The sequence below is a fragment of the Cololabis saira genome, chromosome 21, assembly GCF_033807715.1.
Source record: "Cololabis saira isolate AMF1-May2022 chromosome 21, fColSai1.1, whole genome shotgun sequence".
NCBI lineage: Eukaryota > Metazoa > Chordata > Actinopteri > Beloniformes > Belonidae > Cololabis > Cololabis saira.
Window position 1 is genome coordinate 14,385,335 of NC_084607.1, and position 19,770 is coordinate 14,405,104.

The following is a 19,770-nucleotide window of genomic DNA, read 5'->3' on the forward strand; positions in this document are numbered from 1 at the left end:
TGTTCTATTACATCGCTTAGCACTTCTGTCAAGATCACTTGAGACCTGCTGGACATTTTTCCTTCCACATCCTCCCCTTGCATTGTCATTGCTGTGCGTCAGTGAAGTGAAGTAAAAAAAAATAAAACCTTGAGATAAAACTGGAAATGAAAATTCTGTTATTTGATTCACTAATGAGCCTTCATTGTGTCATCAAAGGACAAATTACCGGAGTTCTTTCATGGGCAATGAATGAGACTGATTTTGTAGACATGGTAAGCATCCAGGTTGATTTTATTTTTTATTTTTTACAGAAATATGGGGGTATTTTCTGAAAAAATAATAAATAACACAAAGGAAAGTAATTTACATGTAAAATGAAATCATTCTGCCTTTTACTGTGTTTTAGTTATCTTTCAATTTCTGAAATTTCATCTGCTGTGTGAGGGAACAATCGCAATATGAATTCACTTTTGATTTGTTTTAATTCAGTCTTCATTAGGTTTATTTACAGGCTATTCATTTTATTTTTTTTGATAAAAGGTTAACACATTTAAATGTTCAAAAAACACAATTGTTTTTCTCATTTTATACATTTCTAGTCCACTTTTCATTCACTTAGTGAAGCAACAAGACCTTTGTACGAACTCCAACAATACACGATAACTATAATAGTTACTGTCTATTGTGGGAGAAACAAACGGAAACAGGAGGAAGTTAAGCACTGCAAGCTACAGTAAGACAGAAAAAAGAAACCGTGCAGCCATTTAGTCTTTGGCGGTAGAGAGCAGTGCACACAACAAAGTAAGTCCAGTTTATGTGCGTAGTTGCTATAGAACCAGTTTAGGTTGGACTAACATTACTCATTTGTCACTAATTGAAGCAATTCCTTTCATGTTATTAACAATTTTCTTTTTAATCTGTATTTGAATCATGTAAGGCCTTTTTTGTTGTTTAGCCAGACAATCAATAAAGCTCTGAGTGAGTGAAGTACATGAAACCAAATTCACCTTGAAAATTGTAAACATGCTTTTTCTTTATTTGTAGACTGAGCCTTTTCCTTTCAACTCATTAAACAATGAGTCAACTTAATTCCACCGAAATCTCTACCTCACCACACTGCACGGTGTGTTCAGTTTGTTTGTTGCCCGGTCATCATTGTGCTTCCATCATAACACGGCACCCATCAGGCACGGATACAATCAGCCACTCAGGCGATAACAAGTGCACTGCTGCACTTGTCCATGACAGAGCTGTAGTAGTCACATCATACTCTATTAAAGCAGATGTTTTTGTTTTGCACCAAAGTTGCCAGATATGCTTTTTTGTCGAAGTCCGGCCTGGTTCTGACTCAATTCACAAATGCCCTGATAGCAAGGGGCATTGTCAACTTTACAGTTGCAGTTCTTAAACATCTAACTTGTATGAATGAGTGATCAAATCTGAATTACCGATTCATAAAAAACTGGAAATGTATTGTTTTATGGTGGAAAATAGTGTAGTCTCACAAGAGAATGACATAAAAGAATAAGAATTTAAATATATTTTAATGAGGGTTGTTTTCAGTGAATAATGTGTACTGGTATATATTTTGTATTTTAAAGATGTTTTTGTAGCAGTCGTTTTTGCTTTGAGGTATGTAAATGGAGTGTTGTACTTTTAAAGCATCACTGTTATCCCCTCCGTTATTCGGTGTTGTTGCCTCATTAACCCACAGACACAGTGGAGCAGCCATGCAGGACATCGCTCTGCCATCAGGAACATTAGGGATTCTGCATCTTGCCAAAGGACACTTCAGCAATGTGGACGAGCCGGAGATGGAAGCGCCACCACCTGAGCTACAGCTCTGCAGATGATGTTCCTTACATGCATGATCTGTTTTCAGACTGCTTCATGAAAACCTTGACCAAAAATTGTGGAACTTGGGGGGGATAAAAAATTTATGAGAATGTCAAACATCAGTTCTTGGAGGGTATCGACGTCATCCTTAAACACTATTTTGTCTCTTATATCAAAATATATGTGCAGATACACACGGTTTCAGTGTTTCCAGTTTGTTTAAAACGAAAATGTTATGCATTTGACCCATGGTGGGCCATTTAAAATTAATTTCAGTAGATCTGGGTTTATTTCACTCACAACAACCACAATGTAGGAGAGTTTGCCCTAATAGAAATGCCAAAAATTTTAATTTTCTATTTTGGATTACTTCTGAAAAATCTTTCTCTTATATTTAATATTTTCAATGTTATGTTTCAACCTCTCAGGTGGTTTTTATTAGGGCCCGAGCACTGACAGTGCGAAGGCCCTATTGTATCTGTAGGAATTTTTATTTTCCTCTTTTTCCTTGTTTTTCTTCCGACGAAAGGAGGGCCTTTTTGCCCCCCTAAACGTGCCCCAAAAGTCACCAAATTTTGCACACAAGCCAGGCCTGGCGAAAAATTCGATATTTAATGGTTTGCATTAATGGGCGTGGCAAAATGGCTCAACAGCGCCCCCTAGAAAACATCATGCCTCAAGCCCCACAATAGGGTTTGACGTACATGCACGAAAATTGGTACACACCTGTATCATGTCGCAACTTAAAGAAAAGTCTCTTGGTGCCATGGCCGAAACCGAACAGGAAGTCGGACATTTTCAATTAATCGTGTAATTTTGGCGCAATTTATTCCATTTCTTCGGCCGTTTCTTGGCCCAAACCGTAACGTGCACCCAGGTGTGTTATACATCAAAATGTGCGTCTCGATGGCAACGATGGGCATTACTTTTCTCAGTCAAAAGCATTACCGTGGCGACGATAGACGCCAAAAAGCGTGCCCCCCCTTCATCTGATTGGACCATATTTGATTGTTCATAATTTCTGCCATAACATTTGAATGGTTTGACATAGAGAGTCGTGGGTGGTGTCATCGGACTCGGTTTTGAGTCCTTGAACATAATTGGTGCAAATTAGCCCCGCCCCTTCTTCTGAATAGTCGATATTTGATAGTTCCTATTTTCTGCCATAACTTTGAATGGTTTGACATAAAGAGTCATGGGTGGTGTCATCGGACTTAGTTTTGAGTCCTTGACCTTTATTGGTGAAAATTGCACACGCGAGGGCCTGTTCATCGCTGCTTGCAGCTTTCTTTTTTTTTTCTTGATTCCTCAGATGCTGAGAGAAAAAAAGTGGGCAGTTTTTAAACAAACCATTGGGTCTAAATGCTTCTGATAAAGCAATAAGTCAGGGTCCCACTGACAAAACATTTTAATCCTTTCGTCAAACAGCAAACAAAAAAGCGACTTAAATGTATTTCCCCATAAATGGTGAAATGTATCACTAATAGATTTGAAAAACAATTATAAAAAGCATCTAGTAAAATAATGATTAGGGAAAATTAATCAAGCTCAGTTGTTTCTGATGTGTTTTCTCAAAATTATCTTTCAAATTCAAATCAAAATGAATCAATCATGCAGAAGTCCAATGATCCAGTAGTGCAAAGGGTGTTTCGATGTAGTGAAGCGCATGCCAAGACTGGAGCATCTCACCCAAGCAGCACAGCAGTTCACCAGAGGTGGGAAATAGAGGACATCTTGCCAGGTTATGATTTCAAACATATAACAGCCTCAGCAGCTTGAAGCCGATGGAACAGATTGCTCCAATTACAGCAAACCTCACGCACCAGAGTCCCCTTGACACATGCAACGGTCTGTTAGAGTGGACTTTGGGTAGTGGCATGCTGCTCTGGAGCATTGGGGGCTACACATCCCAATACCAATCTGTTTGAACCAGCAGACATCTCCTTTTAGCCCTGCTTTTTCGTTTCAGAATCTGTTGCGTTGCTTTTGGCTGCCGGCATAGGTGATTGGCGCCCTCTTGCTCTGAATTTATAACAAAATCAATTCTTTAACAGCATCCCTGAGCACATCAGTCTGAGAGAGAAGCTTTCCACTGCCTTATTTCTTAGCTAAACAGGCTCAGAGCGATTGTTGATGAATCCCTCTGTATACCTACCCATATCAGCTCTGGGAGCCGTGGCAGAACGCCGCTTTAATTGGCAGCGTCAAGTGATGCACAACAAGTTAGGAAGCCAACAGCATTGGGAATCACCTTGTTAATTGAGGGCTGGGTTGAGAGATTGACTAATTGATCAAGGCCTTAATAAAGGTGGATAACTCATGGCAGCAACACCGTGGGGGGAGGAGTCTTGTCAGCAGTGATTCATGTATCTCATGGAGGAAAGTTTGTCTCTGTGGTCTCTTTTGTTCAGCCGGCCCAGTGCTAAGGGGATTTTATCATCAGCACCCCCACCTAACTGCTCATTTCTCCCCCTAAAATCAGAATTTAAAAAGGTGAGGCCGGTGTTTATAGGTTGCCACAAATGATACAGTGTTGTATGTCTGCACGCTTCCCCAGATGGTTGCTGCACTCCCTGAGCACTACCGATACACGGAGAAGATGTATGGTGGGGCTGTAATGAAAGCATGAAGGGGCCGCATGTCGCGGAGGAAATGCCTCCATCACACAGATAGAGAGGTAATCATGCCCCAGTGTACTATACTCTGGTAAAAAAAAATTGAAAAAAGAAATGTGTGGCACAATGCAAAGTTTATAAATTGAAGCAGAGGAGTGTTTCATTTGGTCAAAAAGTTGGGCTTAATTTAAATGTTGACTTTATTTTGTGTTTCTATCATACAATAAACCGGATCACAGAAAGTAGGTTAATATTTACAGTATAAAATGATCTGTCTACATATCTAAAAGAACCAAATTCCTGTCACAGTAATTCATTGACATGCAGCAGGCATAAAAAGTATATTATTACCCATATTGTTGCTCTGCAGAGGGCATGCCCTTGATAGATTAAATTGAGCCACTCCTTCAATAACTTAAAAGATGTGTCTGCAGCTTTCAAGACTACAAGTAATGCCTGATTTAATTTACATCAGCTTCTTCCTTAAAGGTTCATGACCCTTCAAGAAGAGTCTCATCTATTTTGATGAACAACTGCATAAAAAAACTAGGACGGTAGAGAGTAATGTATGATGCTCAGTAAGCATTTAAAACAAAATAAGTTGCTTCAACAATAGACTTTTGAAACGTCAAGACAACCTTTGACTGTCAGGCGAGCAATTATGTTCCCAGACTTCCCAGCAACTTGTATGTTTTTAGATTTTGAATTAATCAGTTGTTGCTTTAACTGAGAAGATGTGGAGCACCAATCATTGCAGAATAGTAGAGGACATGCACAACCTTTTGTAGGAGCCATATCCCTAAGTAGTTTATCACTTTACAGTAGGGCTGTTCGATTTTGCCCAAAAATAAAATCTCGATTTTTTTCTCTCAAAATCCGATTTTCGATTACGATTACGATTATTTTGTGAATTGACAAAAGGCAAAGAAATTATTTCAAATATGCTGTTTTTTTATTGAACATTTGCCCCATTGGGCTTTAAGTGCAAACTTTGCTCTTATTAAACCAAAAATGAATGAATAAAGTGCAAAACTCTGTAAAATAAGTTGAAAAAAAGTTTTAAAAAATATAATAAAATAAAGTTTTATCTCTGAAAAAAAAAAATCAGCAAATCAGCACTTGCAAACATACAGTAAGTTATATTTCCAATTAAATAAAACAAGACATTTTCTAATTAAACTAAACTGGGTCTTTGCATGCTAAATAATAATGCAACCCATGAAGGAGGTAGAGGTGTGTAATGTCAATCATTACATTTGCAGTTCACATTTGCAAGTTTTTTGCAAGGAACACTAACCGGTTTACCGCATCTGGCTTGAGGGATGCCCGGTGGCATGTTACAACGCCCCCTCCTACACTAAAGAGCCTCTCCGATGGGGCACTTGTCGCAGGTATTGAGAGGTATTTCCATCAATCATTAATATGGTATCAATCATTAATATGTGTGCAGACAAGGTTAAAAAAAAATAAATAAATAAATATTTTTTTTTTAAAAATCGATTTTACGATTTTCACGTTTTAACATCGTTCCAATTACATAATCGCGATTACGATTTAAAATCGATTAATCGAACAGCCCTACTTTACAGTCATGAATGCAACTGCTCCCATTACAATGCCGTTGAAGGTTTTTGTTTGTTTGTTGTTGGGTTTTTTTTAGCAGCACACAACCTAAATATATATCTTTTATTTGCGATGTCCTATGTATGGATTTAGGCAAATACCTCAACACAATTGGCCCTCTCTTCAAGCTACTAATATGCCAAAATGAGGTGACCTCCAGCAGTCATAACAATAAATTGTCAGCATTGATCTCCTGTAGCCACCATCACCTTGGGAGCCTTGAAAATAAAGACTTGTTATATCTAACTGCAACCATGAAAAGGTGGATTATGATCCCAAAACCAGACCAAATGGCAAGATACAACAAAAAACTAAATTCAAATTCAAGTGAAACTGTTGCCTTATCAGTGTGTCATTATGTGTGCCATAGAAAACGCCCTGCCTAGATGAGTGAAAGACATTGAGATTAGAAAAGTAAATACAGTCCATTGGGACCAGGACAATGAGAATACTGCCCTGTGAGCCTTTACTGTAGATTCACACCGAAAGCGTCAAAAATCGCCTAAACTGTGTTTTGTGATTAATGAGCATGTTTTTTTTCATCATTATTTTGCGTTGGATCGATGTAGAAAATAAAATAGTTCAGACCATCCAGCTCCTCAACATTTCAGTAGTTATGTGTTTCACATGAGCAGTTCAGGTAAAAACGGCAGTCAAATCAGCTAAAATGTCAGTTTGCTGGATGAAATATATTAATTCCTGACAGAATAAGTTTGTTAGTGCACAGCTATGCTCATGTATGCATGTAAATGAGCGTAAATGAGTGTACGTTTGTGTGTACACAAGTACAATGTGCATTGAGGCTTCTTGCTTCGGGAATCCCGGTCTGTGATTGGACGCTGCCTCGGCGTTGCAGCTCCTCATTTGCATAAAGTTGAGATTCTCTCAACATCAAATTGACGGTCTGGACGCCTCCATCGCACTGCTCCCGACGCCTCCAATGCCTCCGTGGCCTCCGACGCCTCTCGCAGCGCGCTTTCATAGAAAATGAATGGCAGCCGGATGCCTATGTGACGCTTTTGGTGTGATTCCACGGTTAGGTGTGGTACTGTTAATGTGGGTTAGGAAAAGATCCCGCTGCTTTCCAGTATGAGGATAACCAGCTCTGCCCGCTATAACAAGTACACAAGCAGTGAGAAGACAGGGAAGTACAAGAGAGGCTAGAAGGAGAAGGAAGAGACACAGGACAATTGAAACAGTCAAGGGAAAAGTGAGAAAGTGAGAGACAGGTGGAGTCAAATTCAGACAGAACAAGGATGTGTACAAGAGAAGCAATGCACACAATCAAACAGGAAATTAGACAAACTTTAGTGTAATTGAACACGGAAAATAGTCACATGAAAACACCAGAAAAGACATGACTAACCTGGAAAAAATCTGATCAACAAAATCAAAACTACAAACTACTTGTCCCATACAAGCCGGAGAACTGGAGCTGCGGACAGAGAGTGGAATAGGGCGTATCTGAATCTGAAACACAGAAACACCAGCTTGGATTTTGGGCTGGTGCTGAGTCGGTCCTTATCTGGGATAGTGTCACCAGGTTCACTTGGACATACTGCAGCCATGCGTCTCATGACTTGTTCAACAGGAGATATCAGTGCTGCACACTCTCAGCTGCTGCTCTCAGCTTTGACAGCCAAGTTGTAATGAGCATAAATGAGCTTATTAGTTGATGTTTGATGTGCCAGCCCTAAAATGGTTGCAGAAGCCAACATGTTTTCTTATTTTATTTTTATATATATATAAATATAACTCCAATAGTGCATGAAATACAAGATATTCTCAGGGTTAGGGTCCAAAATTTGCTTTATTATATGATTTTGTAAAAAGAAAAAACCTGAATACTCCTCCTTTTGAGCTGCAGTCATCTTATGAATTAATGTGGGTGAAATCAAAGGGGGAAAAAAAATCTGATTTTCCTTTTTAACTTGCAGGCAGATAGTTCTAAAGATCTATATCTTTCTTCACATCTCAGCAAATAGCTTGTACCTTTTTATATTTTCCTCCACAGTCAAAGTTATCAGGCATGTCCAGCTCAAATTAGGCACAAATGTAATTTCACAAGAGTCAAAATAGATTTTTTTGCATTGAGAAAATTCTTAACAGTAATATCGGACATGTAAACAGAGCCTGTGTGTATTTTTTGTTTGTTATATGGACATGATTTGATTTTGCAAGCTCAATATTGTACGTAGAAATGTGAAAGTGCATTTTTAGTATTAATGTGTATGTAAAAGTGTGCATATATACAGCTTATTAGTCATGAGCACATTTATATAGGTTTTCATGTATTATTGATATTGGGTTTTGTGAGTTTTGATTGTTCAGTTAAATTTAATTTACCAAGATAAATGGAGGTAATGATGATGATTACAGTGACCACACATGCAAATCTATCACACTTTAATAAATACAAAGTGGCCTTCAGTGCTGGCACGACACAGCAGGCGCGTGCTTTATATCTTCCAGCTGTTTGACACCATGTGTTTTAATACAATATGAGGTTGGATTATGTTTTTTGAAAAGGAGTTACCTTTCTTCCCCGGAGGAACGTGATAAAGTGAACAGCTCAAATTATTTTCATGAACTCACACACGCCTTTCTTCTTTTCAATATCGTCACATCTTGTGTTTTTTAGCGAAGGAACTGCACTCCCATCAAAATTAGAGGCTCCAGTTTGAGCTTCCTCTCCATCCAAACTAAAACATAAGGCTTGCCAAGTTTGCTTGCAGTCAGTGAACTGCCAAATCTCTCACATCCTACAAGCAAGTGATTCATCTCAGTGCTCAAGAGCAGAAACTGAAAATGTTTTCTGTGGCCAGACAGAGAATAAAAGGGTCTTCCCACTCATATTCTAGTCTTTTTTAATGGATTAATTCCACAAAGTACAGTATTGATCCACAGAGTGAACTATCTAAGCCATCTCTACTCAACTACAAACTATTATTTCTGTTATCAAAAAAAGAGAGTGAGAGAGAGAGAAGATGTTGTCATGCAGGAATGAGGATCAATATTCTACTACATCTTGATGGGCATTCGAGATGATGTCGAATTAGTCATAATACAATAAAACAAACCCACAAGAAAGCCGAGCAAATCTGCCTGGAGGCAGATCTTCTCCAAGCAAACAGAGGAAGATCCTATATTGCCGGGCTTTCGATTTCAAAGGAAGTATAAGAGGCTTATGAAGGACAGCAGTCCTTCAGCCAGTTCAACAGCGTGTCCTCGGCACATCCTCGCCGCGTCCTCTGTGCTGTTTTTTATTCCACTGATTTCCCCCCGTCTAGGAGAGCACATTTCTCAATGTGTGGTTAAATATTCACTTCTCATTTTCACCCACTTTACAGTGCTTCAAACCTGATGAGACAAGAACAAGTGCTTTCTTTTTTATTTTTGCCGTCAAATATAAAACATGAAAGTTGTGGATGCTTGGCAGAATGGCGCAATAGCTGCTTCAAACAAGGCTGCAGTTTCCAAGGTTACCAAAGATGCTGATATTTTTTTTCTTTTCTTTCTTTATGGGCAGAAGGACTTAATAAATCAGTATTTGCTTTCATGAAGAGAAAAAGGGAGGGGATAAATTTGAGTCAGGAGATGAGTAAAGGTCTGCTGTGCTTGGTACTTAAAAAAAAAAAGAAAAGAGCAGACAGCTGGAGAAGAACTTGCCGCATGGTATCTGTTTTCTGGATTATCCCTCAGTGAGACCATAAACGTCCTATAAAAGGGTGGCATGAACACACGCACACTTGAAAACGTACAAGTATGAGCTGCAGTTGGATACGCAAGGGTAAAACTTTTTTTTTTTAATCTTAATTCCAAGATGGAAACCCGAGCAAAGCTGTGGACATTTATGAAAGATTTATTTGGCGAGGTCAAAGTGTCAAGATGTAAACAAAAAAATTGGGTGATGGTTCAGCACCCATTTGACAGCTGGATGTGATAAAAGCCCTTGGGCATGATCAGGGATGTGTCTTTGTTCATCACAAAGGCAGCTAGCTGGAGAATCACTGAATCACTTTGCTCTTCTTTAAGTCTTTTTTTTTTTTTTTTTTACTTTTTCACAAGAAAATGATCCATATTTGTGCTGAGAGGTCCAGCAGCACGGTGACTTAGTGGTTAGCGCTGTTGCCTCCCAGCAAGAAGGTTCCTGGTTTGGCTCCCGGCAGAAAGTCTTTCTGTGTAGCGTTTACCTCCTCGTGTTTGCTTGGGTTTTCTCCCACAGTCCAAAAGCTCCCATGTTGGGTTGATTAATATTTCTCACTTGAGTGTCAGTGTGTATGCTCGTCTAAATATATGAACTGTCCGAGGTGTACTCCTGCATCTCGCCTGTAATGAGCTGGGAGAGGCTCCAGCAGACCCCCCGTGACCCTGAATAGGATTAAGACTGTATAGAAAATGGGAGGATGCTGACTGAAGATCCAAAATGAAAAAGGACCGTCTGTAGTTCCGTTAAGTCTGGAAATCCTCAGTAGCGCGTATCAGCATTTTGGCAGCTTTCTTCAAAAATCCAAATTACATTTCTTCTCCTCCGTCTTATTCAGCGAAGTCATTTTTTTTGTGAAAGACGCAGCGGCAAATGAACCGTTGCCTTCTTCTCTCTGCGAACCAGTTCGAATGCTCGCCTTCCCGTAGTGACATAAAACTCTGCGGATGCATCCGTCCGGGGCGTTCGGCTCGTGCACAGATGAAGAATGGGCTCCTCTTCACAAGTACAGGTGACTGCTGACCCAGTTTGAAGCTGGTAATGTGTGCCAAGGTCACCCACCCACAGATTTTATTTGTTCACAAACAACCAGGAGGCATTCTTGACTCAGGTGAGGGCTCTGTTATGTGGCTTCGGTGAGTGTTCACTTTCTGTTTTTGTTGAGGGGTTTTATTCATGTCTTTTTGGTCTTCTGACACCTGTGGGCGCATGTGTTATGTAAAGAAAGAGATAAGGAATATTTTCTTCCCCTCAAGGTACCTGTAATAGATACAAGTATTACTTGTGCAGTTCTTTCTCACTTCACTTGCAGCAATCTTGTGCTCAGTTGTCCAAAAGATGTCGTTCAGTTTCAATGAAGAGCTCATTTCTTTCTCGCTGCTCTGTTAGAAACAGTGTTAATACACTTGAATAATATCATTTGTTCTGTATTATGAAAACACAGAAAACATGAGATGGTGGGAGTTTTGTTTTGTGTGAATTGCTCATATTAATTCACGTGTCTCGACTGGGTTTTGAAGTCTTAATCTCTGTTTTACAGGCTCACGCCGTACGGCTGCGGATGTCATTTATAAATCTGACCTGATGAAAGGCCTCTGCAGCCTGTCAACAAAGAAAGCATGACAACTATCTCTGTTTCCTCTGTGCATACTAAATTATGAAGCAAGTGCTGTGGAGGCACTTTGCTGCCACAACACTGCTCTCTGCTGGCAAATGAGCTTTTTTTTCCCTCCTGTTGAACTGAACTTGGAGTAGCTGCAGGACAGAACTGCAGAGCGTCAAGTCTATTTGTTGGAGGAAAGAAGGAAAACTGGTACTAACTATAAAGGTTACATATTTGCACAGTTGGAAACCAGTGCGATTTAACTCGTCCTGGTTTCTGGCACAGACCATCCGATTTCCCACACGCAGATTGCGTGGCATCTGCACTTTTAGCAGCTGCAAGGACCACCGGGACATTTAGAGTCAATTTACTTTGTTCAGCTGCTGCGGCTGTATGTTTGAGCATAGACTTGCACCTTGTCAGTAACTAGGAATTTCCTGCAGAACCCCTAGAGCTGACCACCCACCTCTCTTTAGCCTTGTTAAAGAACCAAAGGGAAATCATATTTGAGGATGAAACCCGCTCTCTACATCTGCACTATGCTTATTACTGCATCCAAGAAAGATCAAAGCTACCTAAACTACCCTCAGAGCTCGCAGCCCACTGAAGATTCTTCACAGTGCTTGAATAACGAGGTGAAGACTGCCTCCACTTTTATCCTTACCTTGCTTAGCAAGTGAGTCATATTTGTCAGAATTGAATCGCTCTCTCTTTTTTTTTCTTGCCAGAAGTGCCACACTCCTGTTATGAGTGTACGGAGGGAGAGTTGGTAGTAAGGGATTATTCAAGCTGGCAAGCCCTTTTATTGTCATTATTACTATTTTATTTCCTGCATTAAGAGTAACTGTAAATGTTCCCACTGCCCACTATTGAGTCCTGTGTCAGTATCGCCCAAAGCTTGCAGCAATGATCAGATGTGACCACTATCAAAAGCTGAGTTAGGCTGCAGACTATCTGGGGATGCTCCCCTTCTCTGTCTATCCTGAAACAGCTGTTTGAGCTCTAATTAAAGGGAAGTAGCAGGTGTCACCTGAGCCCCAACTTCAGGGGCACACCTGGCTGCATTAATTTGATCCAAAGCGCTTTTGACGGACTGCCTGCACTCCTGTGTCCCACATTGAGCCACTGGATGTGAGCACCTGCTCGGAGCGAGCGGGCAGGAGAGCCTGGCTGACATCGCTCTGAGCCGCGCCAGGCCGGCGAGCGCGTGTCTTAGCAGTGACCCAGGAGACGGCGGTGTCGTCCCTGGCTCTAACTTACCAGAAACATCTGTAAGTGAGCAGACCTGCGACGCTGACCTGTAGTCACACTGAGCCGAGGGCTCGATGTACTCGGGATAATTGTCTGAGGAAACCTCCTTGAGGCTGTAAAAGCAGCTTGTTTCCGATCTCCTGATGATTTCACAGGACATTTAACTTTACACCTCTCATTTGTTTCCTCTCTAGGGCATTTCCAAATATCCATTACCAGGTTTCCAAGGAAGTTTGCAACCCTTAACTGCTGCTAGCTTTTATGAATGCATAAATTGCCTTGGGGATAAATGTGACACTGAATTTGGAGGCACAGACATTACACGGGTTTGTGTTGAAGGTCAGGCAAACAGATGACCTCCAAAACTTTGTAGGGATAAGAAAATAAAAACGCTATTATGTAATTACTAAAGTGATATTGTGCTGTCTTTCTGACACTTCAATTGCCTAATGAAATCTACACGATTCGAGAATGAGGCAGCAGGAGTTCAAATAGTTACTGCTTCAGGTCATGCTGCACTCTCTGTGGCAACAGTTTCTTTGTGCCTCGACAATGCATTAATTTCATGAGTCAACAGGCTACGACTGGCACTTTGTGTCAAGCTAAACAGTGTTTAATTGGATTCTGATCCATGGCAACGCCACCGGAGGCTTGTATCCATCTTTTATTTCAGCAGCACCTGGAGCGTAATGGTGGTGATTACATCCCTCCCATGGTCTCCCGGTGGTTTTACCCTCGCGGGCCCCCGGGAGCATGCTGCTGACAGTCATGCTCTGTGCAGACCTGCTGCTCTGCTTGACTGCTGGCAAACCCTGAGCTACCGCTGCTGATGCTGAGGATTTCTGTTACAACACTGCTGTGACAAAATCGGGTTCAAAGGGAATTATGATCACACGTGCTAAATGAATTGTTTACTGCACAGCTCCAATTCCAAACTGTGTGTCAAGAAATACTCCTCTCTGCACAAGCATGATAATAAAACTGCTTGCTGCAGGATAAAATTAAATGGCAAGCAGAGTCTGGAGTTGTGTTCTCAAAGGGCTTAGGTGGGTTTTGCTGAAATACTTCCCTGACGGTCTAAAAAACATGCACGCTAGGTTAACTGTGTAGAAGTGTATGCGAGTGTATTTGGTTGTTTGACAGCGGTGAGTGGGACTGTCTGAACGCAGCCACGTACCCACCAGACATTGCCCAGCTCTTTATTTTCACTGGACCTTTGGGCCACGTCTGGCTTTCACAACAGTTACCATATGGACCACATCTGGCCCACACAGGGCTGGCCAGTGCCATAAATGAGCCGTAAATGAGCCATAAGTGCCAAAAGTAGAGCAAATCAGGCCCAAATGTGTCCACTATATGGGATGGGTTTTATCATTTGAACACATTTTGATATAATGAAAAGTAAAAACATTGATTTTAACTGAATAAAACTCAATTTAAAAGGAAGGACAAAACAATAATTTCTTAATGTTCGATGTGAAGTGATTGTTTATATTATGAAATGGATTTCTTTTTACTAGCTGATCTACATTCCTACTCTAAATTATGGTCTTGAAATGTAGGTACTCAAAGAATGAGATGACGGACACAAGAGGCTGAAATGAGTGCCTTCTGGAGGTCGGTTGGAGGGTGGGAGGCGCTACGAGTAGAGTCGCAGATCAAGACGAGCCACTCTGGCTGCTGGTCAAGATGCCCCCTGGATGCCTCTGTGGGGAAGGTTTTGGGGTATGTCCAGTTGGGGGAGGACCCAATTCAGACCCAGGACACACTGAAGAGATTGCATCACTTGGTTGGCATGGAAACGTCTCTGATCAGTTTCAGTTTATCATATTTATTATGATTTTGGAAAATTCTGTCCCTTCATTAAGTGTTTTTATGAAACTCCTTCTGACTAAAACATAACCGTCTTGTGTTTCTCATCTGTACAAAAAAAAAGCGGAAAAACATGTTGCTTTTTCAGTGTTTATGAGCTGTACGGTACTTCAAATAATTGCTTCATGTAGTCCTTTCCGGCCAGATCTCTCTGTTTTGTAAAAGGTATGTTTTGAATCTCCAATGAAATGCCTATGAATTCAGTTTTATACACAATATTTGTTAGTAAAGTACTGCAATATTCACTGAATGACACCGTCTAACGAGGCGCCGGGAGGAGCGGCGCTCGTCTTCTGAGTCCACACACACAGGAGAAAGGCCGCTGACCCTGGTGCACCAAGTCAGTCCTGACAGCACAGGGAGGAGTAGCGATGCCAGAACTGTGACCTTCAGCGCGGCCCCACACTGTCTTACAACCTCAGAGCCGGACATGTGTGAATAATACATCAGTCTCTCCTGCTGGGACCACCTCAATCGCTCACACAAGTAGAGAGGCACAAATGCAGCATTCACGTCACGTTGAGGTTCCTCTTCCTCGGATGAAGATGATCTGTGTAACCAGATTAAAGCTGGTGTTTCTGTCTGACAATCAGTGAATAAAAAATATTTACAGGTTGACATAGATAGGATTTCAAATCTTCTACAGTTTACCAAATACTAACAGCTTTAATTTAATCTTTTTTTGGGAAAGAGCCTCCAGAAATGAGCAAAACAATACTTTCTCGCTTACATGAAGGTAAGTGGACAGTGGATCAAGCCGTGAGAATTGTGCTGTTTACACTGAGAGAGTAAATAGAAATGCCTGAAACAGTTTAAAATCCCCTGCGATACGTGAAAAGGCATCCCGTTTCTCTCATTTCCATCTGCTTCACATACAAAAACAGCTCTGCAGTTTGCACTGAGACTATTTGAATTTTACAGAGTTGTTTGACATTTGATAATCGTGCAGAGAGTTTATAGATTCCAGACTTTCCTGCTGAAGGTTCTCTATCATGTTTGTTCAGGTAACCTCCCCACAAAAAGAAAAAAAAGGCATTTGAATATAAAAAATTCTAAAAATCTCTGTCTACGTGGCATCAGAATGACAAACCCGATCATTGTTTTAGCTTCACGTGAACAGGTGCGCATTTGCTGCTCTCCAGGGACAGACGTATTAACATAAAACACCACAAGAAGCCGCAGACGTGGAAGGAGAAGGAAACAAATCTGTGTAAAAATGGTGTAATTATTCATCATGACAGGAGTTGTCTCCGTGCAGCAATGGTGATTGGACAGTGTTGTCCACCTGTTGAGACAGATGTGTAACCTCTGTGATGCATGTAAATGATTCTGTGCTGTCACCAGAATCGTGATTCCTTTTAACTGACTGAGATCAGCTACACTAGGTTGATCATTTTAAAAGACAATGCTCAGATTAGATATGAACAGATTTCTGAGACGCTACACGACTAAGAGGTTGTGGTAGACTTGTAGTCAAGAAGACCGCCTACCCCGAGACCAAGACACTACCAAGACCAGAGAGTGTCAAGACCAAGACGGACCAAGTCAAGACCAAGACTAGTTCAGCTCAAGACCGAGACCAAAAAAAAACTTTATTTTGTCATCTTGCGTGAGTTGTAGAACATAAGCACCATCCTTCAGCTGCTTAGTTTACATGAGGTTGTGCTAACTGCAGGCACAATAACAGAAAGAGGTGAATGTCTTATGTGTGAACTCACTATAAATGTTTTCATCAATTAGCTGAGATCAAATATGTGTGGCACTGGCAACTGCACTACCTAAGTTCCAAAGTCAACTAACAAAATAACCAGCCTCCAACACCCGCCTCCACCTCAGAAAAGTCTAATGAATAGTAAATGTTACTGATTTAAATTGTACTTAATTTGTAGATTTAACGTGAATTATAAATATTGAAGATACACACAATTATCGACTTGAACTTGCATTATTTCTCATTATAGTAGCCAAATTACACTGTATATCAGCATACCTGAAATGGCATAGACCTAATGCTTAATCAATCACAACAATATGCAAATATTATTCAAAGGCCAATGATGCCAGATATTTATTCAAACAAGGCCAAACACAATACTGTAATTAAATACAGACACACATGGAGATACACCAAAACATAAAATCAAATGCAAAATACAAATAGTTTACAAAACTGTACATTAACAAGACGAAGAACTGGTGATCCCCAGATTCTGTCACCTTGGTGTGTGCAATGGCATCTCAATTATCCGAGTCTGAGACCTGGCGAGACTGAGACAAGACCAAGACCAAGACTGTCGAGACCGTGACAAAACCAAGACCATAAAAATTGGTCTCGAGACCAGTCTTGAGACTAAGACCGGTCTTGAGAACTACAAGTCTTAGGTTGTTGGCACATGTAACTAGGTTGAACTGGGATGTAGGAGGGTATATGTTTATAAAGAAACTGGATTCAAATAACAAGTATGTATTTTTCAGTGACGTGCAGTGAGTTTCATGGTTGGTGAGGCACCGACTCCTTTAGGGTCAGATTTACAACTATATAAACCCAAAAGGGTGGCTTATTCAATTGGCTACTGGTTATTTCATGTCTCATCAGCATTCTTCACACAAACACAAACACACACACACGGTACATACGTAAAGATGAGAGAAAAAAAAAGCAGCGCTAAAGCCAATATGTCAAAACTCTAAATATGTTTTGTCAACAAAAGGATTTGCTTTATAACAACTTAAAAATACATATGCAACTAATGATGGGGCGCCACCAACGCGAGCAACACCCGCAACAAATGCAAGAGAACGCAAGATCAATTTTCTCCACCCCAACGTAGTGGGTATCATATGAAACTAGAAAAGCTACACTTTTTTTCATAAGATTGAAATGAAAACTACGGAAGTGTCACCTCTGGGGTATAAGGTGTGGACCCAAACGCAGGCGAGCAGGAGGCAGGAGTTCAATAAAAAAAATTTATTTAAAAGGAGCTTGAGGCCGGATTGTGGCAAGATTTATGAAAAAAATCCGTATACATTTTAAGTTTTCTAGTAATAATGTCAGATGAAGCGTTCCAAACCCAAAAGAATGAGCCCTCTAGTGTATCTCTCCTTTGCCTTGAACAGGCTGTGTGCTGCAAAATGTGCTGCAATTCGGTCCCGAATTTCCCGCGCTGGGCTGCGGATGTGACGTCACATGACGCTGCATGTGCGTTCTCCCCGTTCTCCCGTGCCGGCTTCACTGTTGGCTGCAGTACCCCCAACGGCCGTCGTGGTGAAGGGTGGCGCTAGAGAGTCTAATTTCTTAAAAGGAGCCTCAAGCTCCTTTAACAAAAAAGCCAAACTAAAACGCTGCAGAGCAGGATCCAAAAACTCAAAGAAACAGGGATCAAAACTTGTAGGAAAACCGTGGCAGGAAACATGGGGAACAAACAGTACGGTCCGACAGGGAACAAGGGAATGACAAGACCAGATATACACAGGGGATAACGAGACATGACGAGACACAGGTGCGGACACAATTAGGGCAGATGGGACACAGGCGGGGCAAAACAGAAACTGAAAGCTGGGGGGAATGTCAAACCTTGACAGGAAGAGTATTAGGGCCAGGCAGGAGAAAAATAAAAATTAGATTTTAGAGGAGGAAGATCTTTTTTTTCATTATGTACTTCGAGAAAAAAAGTCGAAATGTCGAGAAAAAATTTGAAATGTCGAGATTACTGTTGAAGTACAATTTTGAGAAAAAAGTCGAAATGTCGAGAAAAAAGTCAAAATTCTGTGAATAAAGTTGAAATGTTGAGAAAAAAGGCGAAATTTTGACTTTATTCTTGAAATTGTATTTCAACATTAGTCTCGACATTTCGACTTTTTTCTCGAAGTGCACAATAAAAAATATCTTCCCCTCACAAATATTTTTTCTCCTGCATGGCCCTAATATTCCGTAGAAAACTGTTTGTGGTCTTACCTTTATTTGTAGATGAAGGCCATGCGCCTGTCCCTCGTCACAAAAACCTCAGTTACTTTGTTGTAAAAGTCCTCCTTATTTTCCTTTAGTTTTAAAAGTCTCTTTGCCTCAATGGAGAAGATCGCAGGGATGAAAGCCCTCCTGAATCTGTCCTATTCCGTTTGAAAAGAGCAGGTTACCTTCTGTCCCGCAGTTTGAAACAAACCTTTTAGCTCTGGCGTTGGTCTTCCGTTGTTAATCCCTTTGACTGAAAGTCCAGTTGTGAGAAATTTTTAAGTTTAAATATATAATCTTCTTCCATTTTGGCAGTCCGACGAAGCAAAGCGTCAAAATAAAATAAAATTGACTCACGTACGCCCCCTTCAGGGCGGCAGAGTATTGTCTGCCTCACCCTGTGCCTTTTTCAATGCGTGTTTAATGTCCCATCAGCGAAACTAAATATGTCACTTACAAACATTACACTTTAATGGTTAAAGACATTAGCAAGACTGTGGAAAATCCGGGTATATAAATGTATCTGCAAACATTATATTGGCGACATAGCCTATAATTATTTTAAACGCTGTATACATAATTTATGTATGATTAAATATTAATATTTGTCCACTGATCTTTATGATAAAGATCAGTGGACAAATATTAATATTTATTTGATGTTAATATTATTATTCTTTTTACTTGTCATGATGACAAGTAGACGATGCTTTTGAATTCAGTCCCAGTTTTACTTTACCCATCTGTTATTTTTAAGAGTTGATTTTATGCCGTACGAATTAAAACAGGTAATAACATGTTGTTTTCCTGTAAATTCGATAAAGGGTAGATGGTCGGTAACGTTGGACGCAATACGGAACCAATGTCTACCACTGTTTCAGTTCCCCTCCGGTGTGTTTTTGTTGTCCCACCCGTAGCAGCAGCGTGAGTTTTAGCTTTGTTAGCATTTTAATTATTTCTCATAAATTTGGGGATTTACGGCGAAAATGTGTCAATAACAGGTAAATATAGCCTTGCTATGTTCACTTTGGCTGATCTTATTTTAAACGCTGTTGACTTAAAAGGAACTGTATTAAGATAAACCAGTTATAATACGACTACAATTTACACCTATAATTATATTTAAAGATTGTTTAAACGTTTCTAGTCCCCGTAAAAAGTCGCTTTAAAGATATAGCAGTTATTTAACTAACCCGTTCAGTGGAAATGTGATATAATTTGGTTTATATGTTTAAGCTTGAAACAAGCTATTCAACCTAAACTGATGCAGTGACAAGACTTTAATTCCAGTCGTGAACAGTATCTTACCTTTTACCAGAATGGGGAAATTATT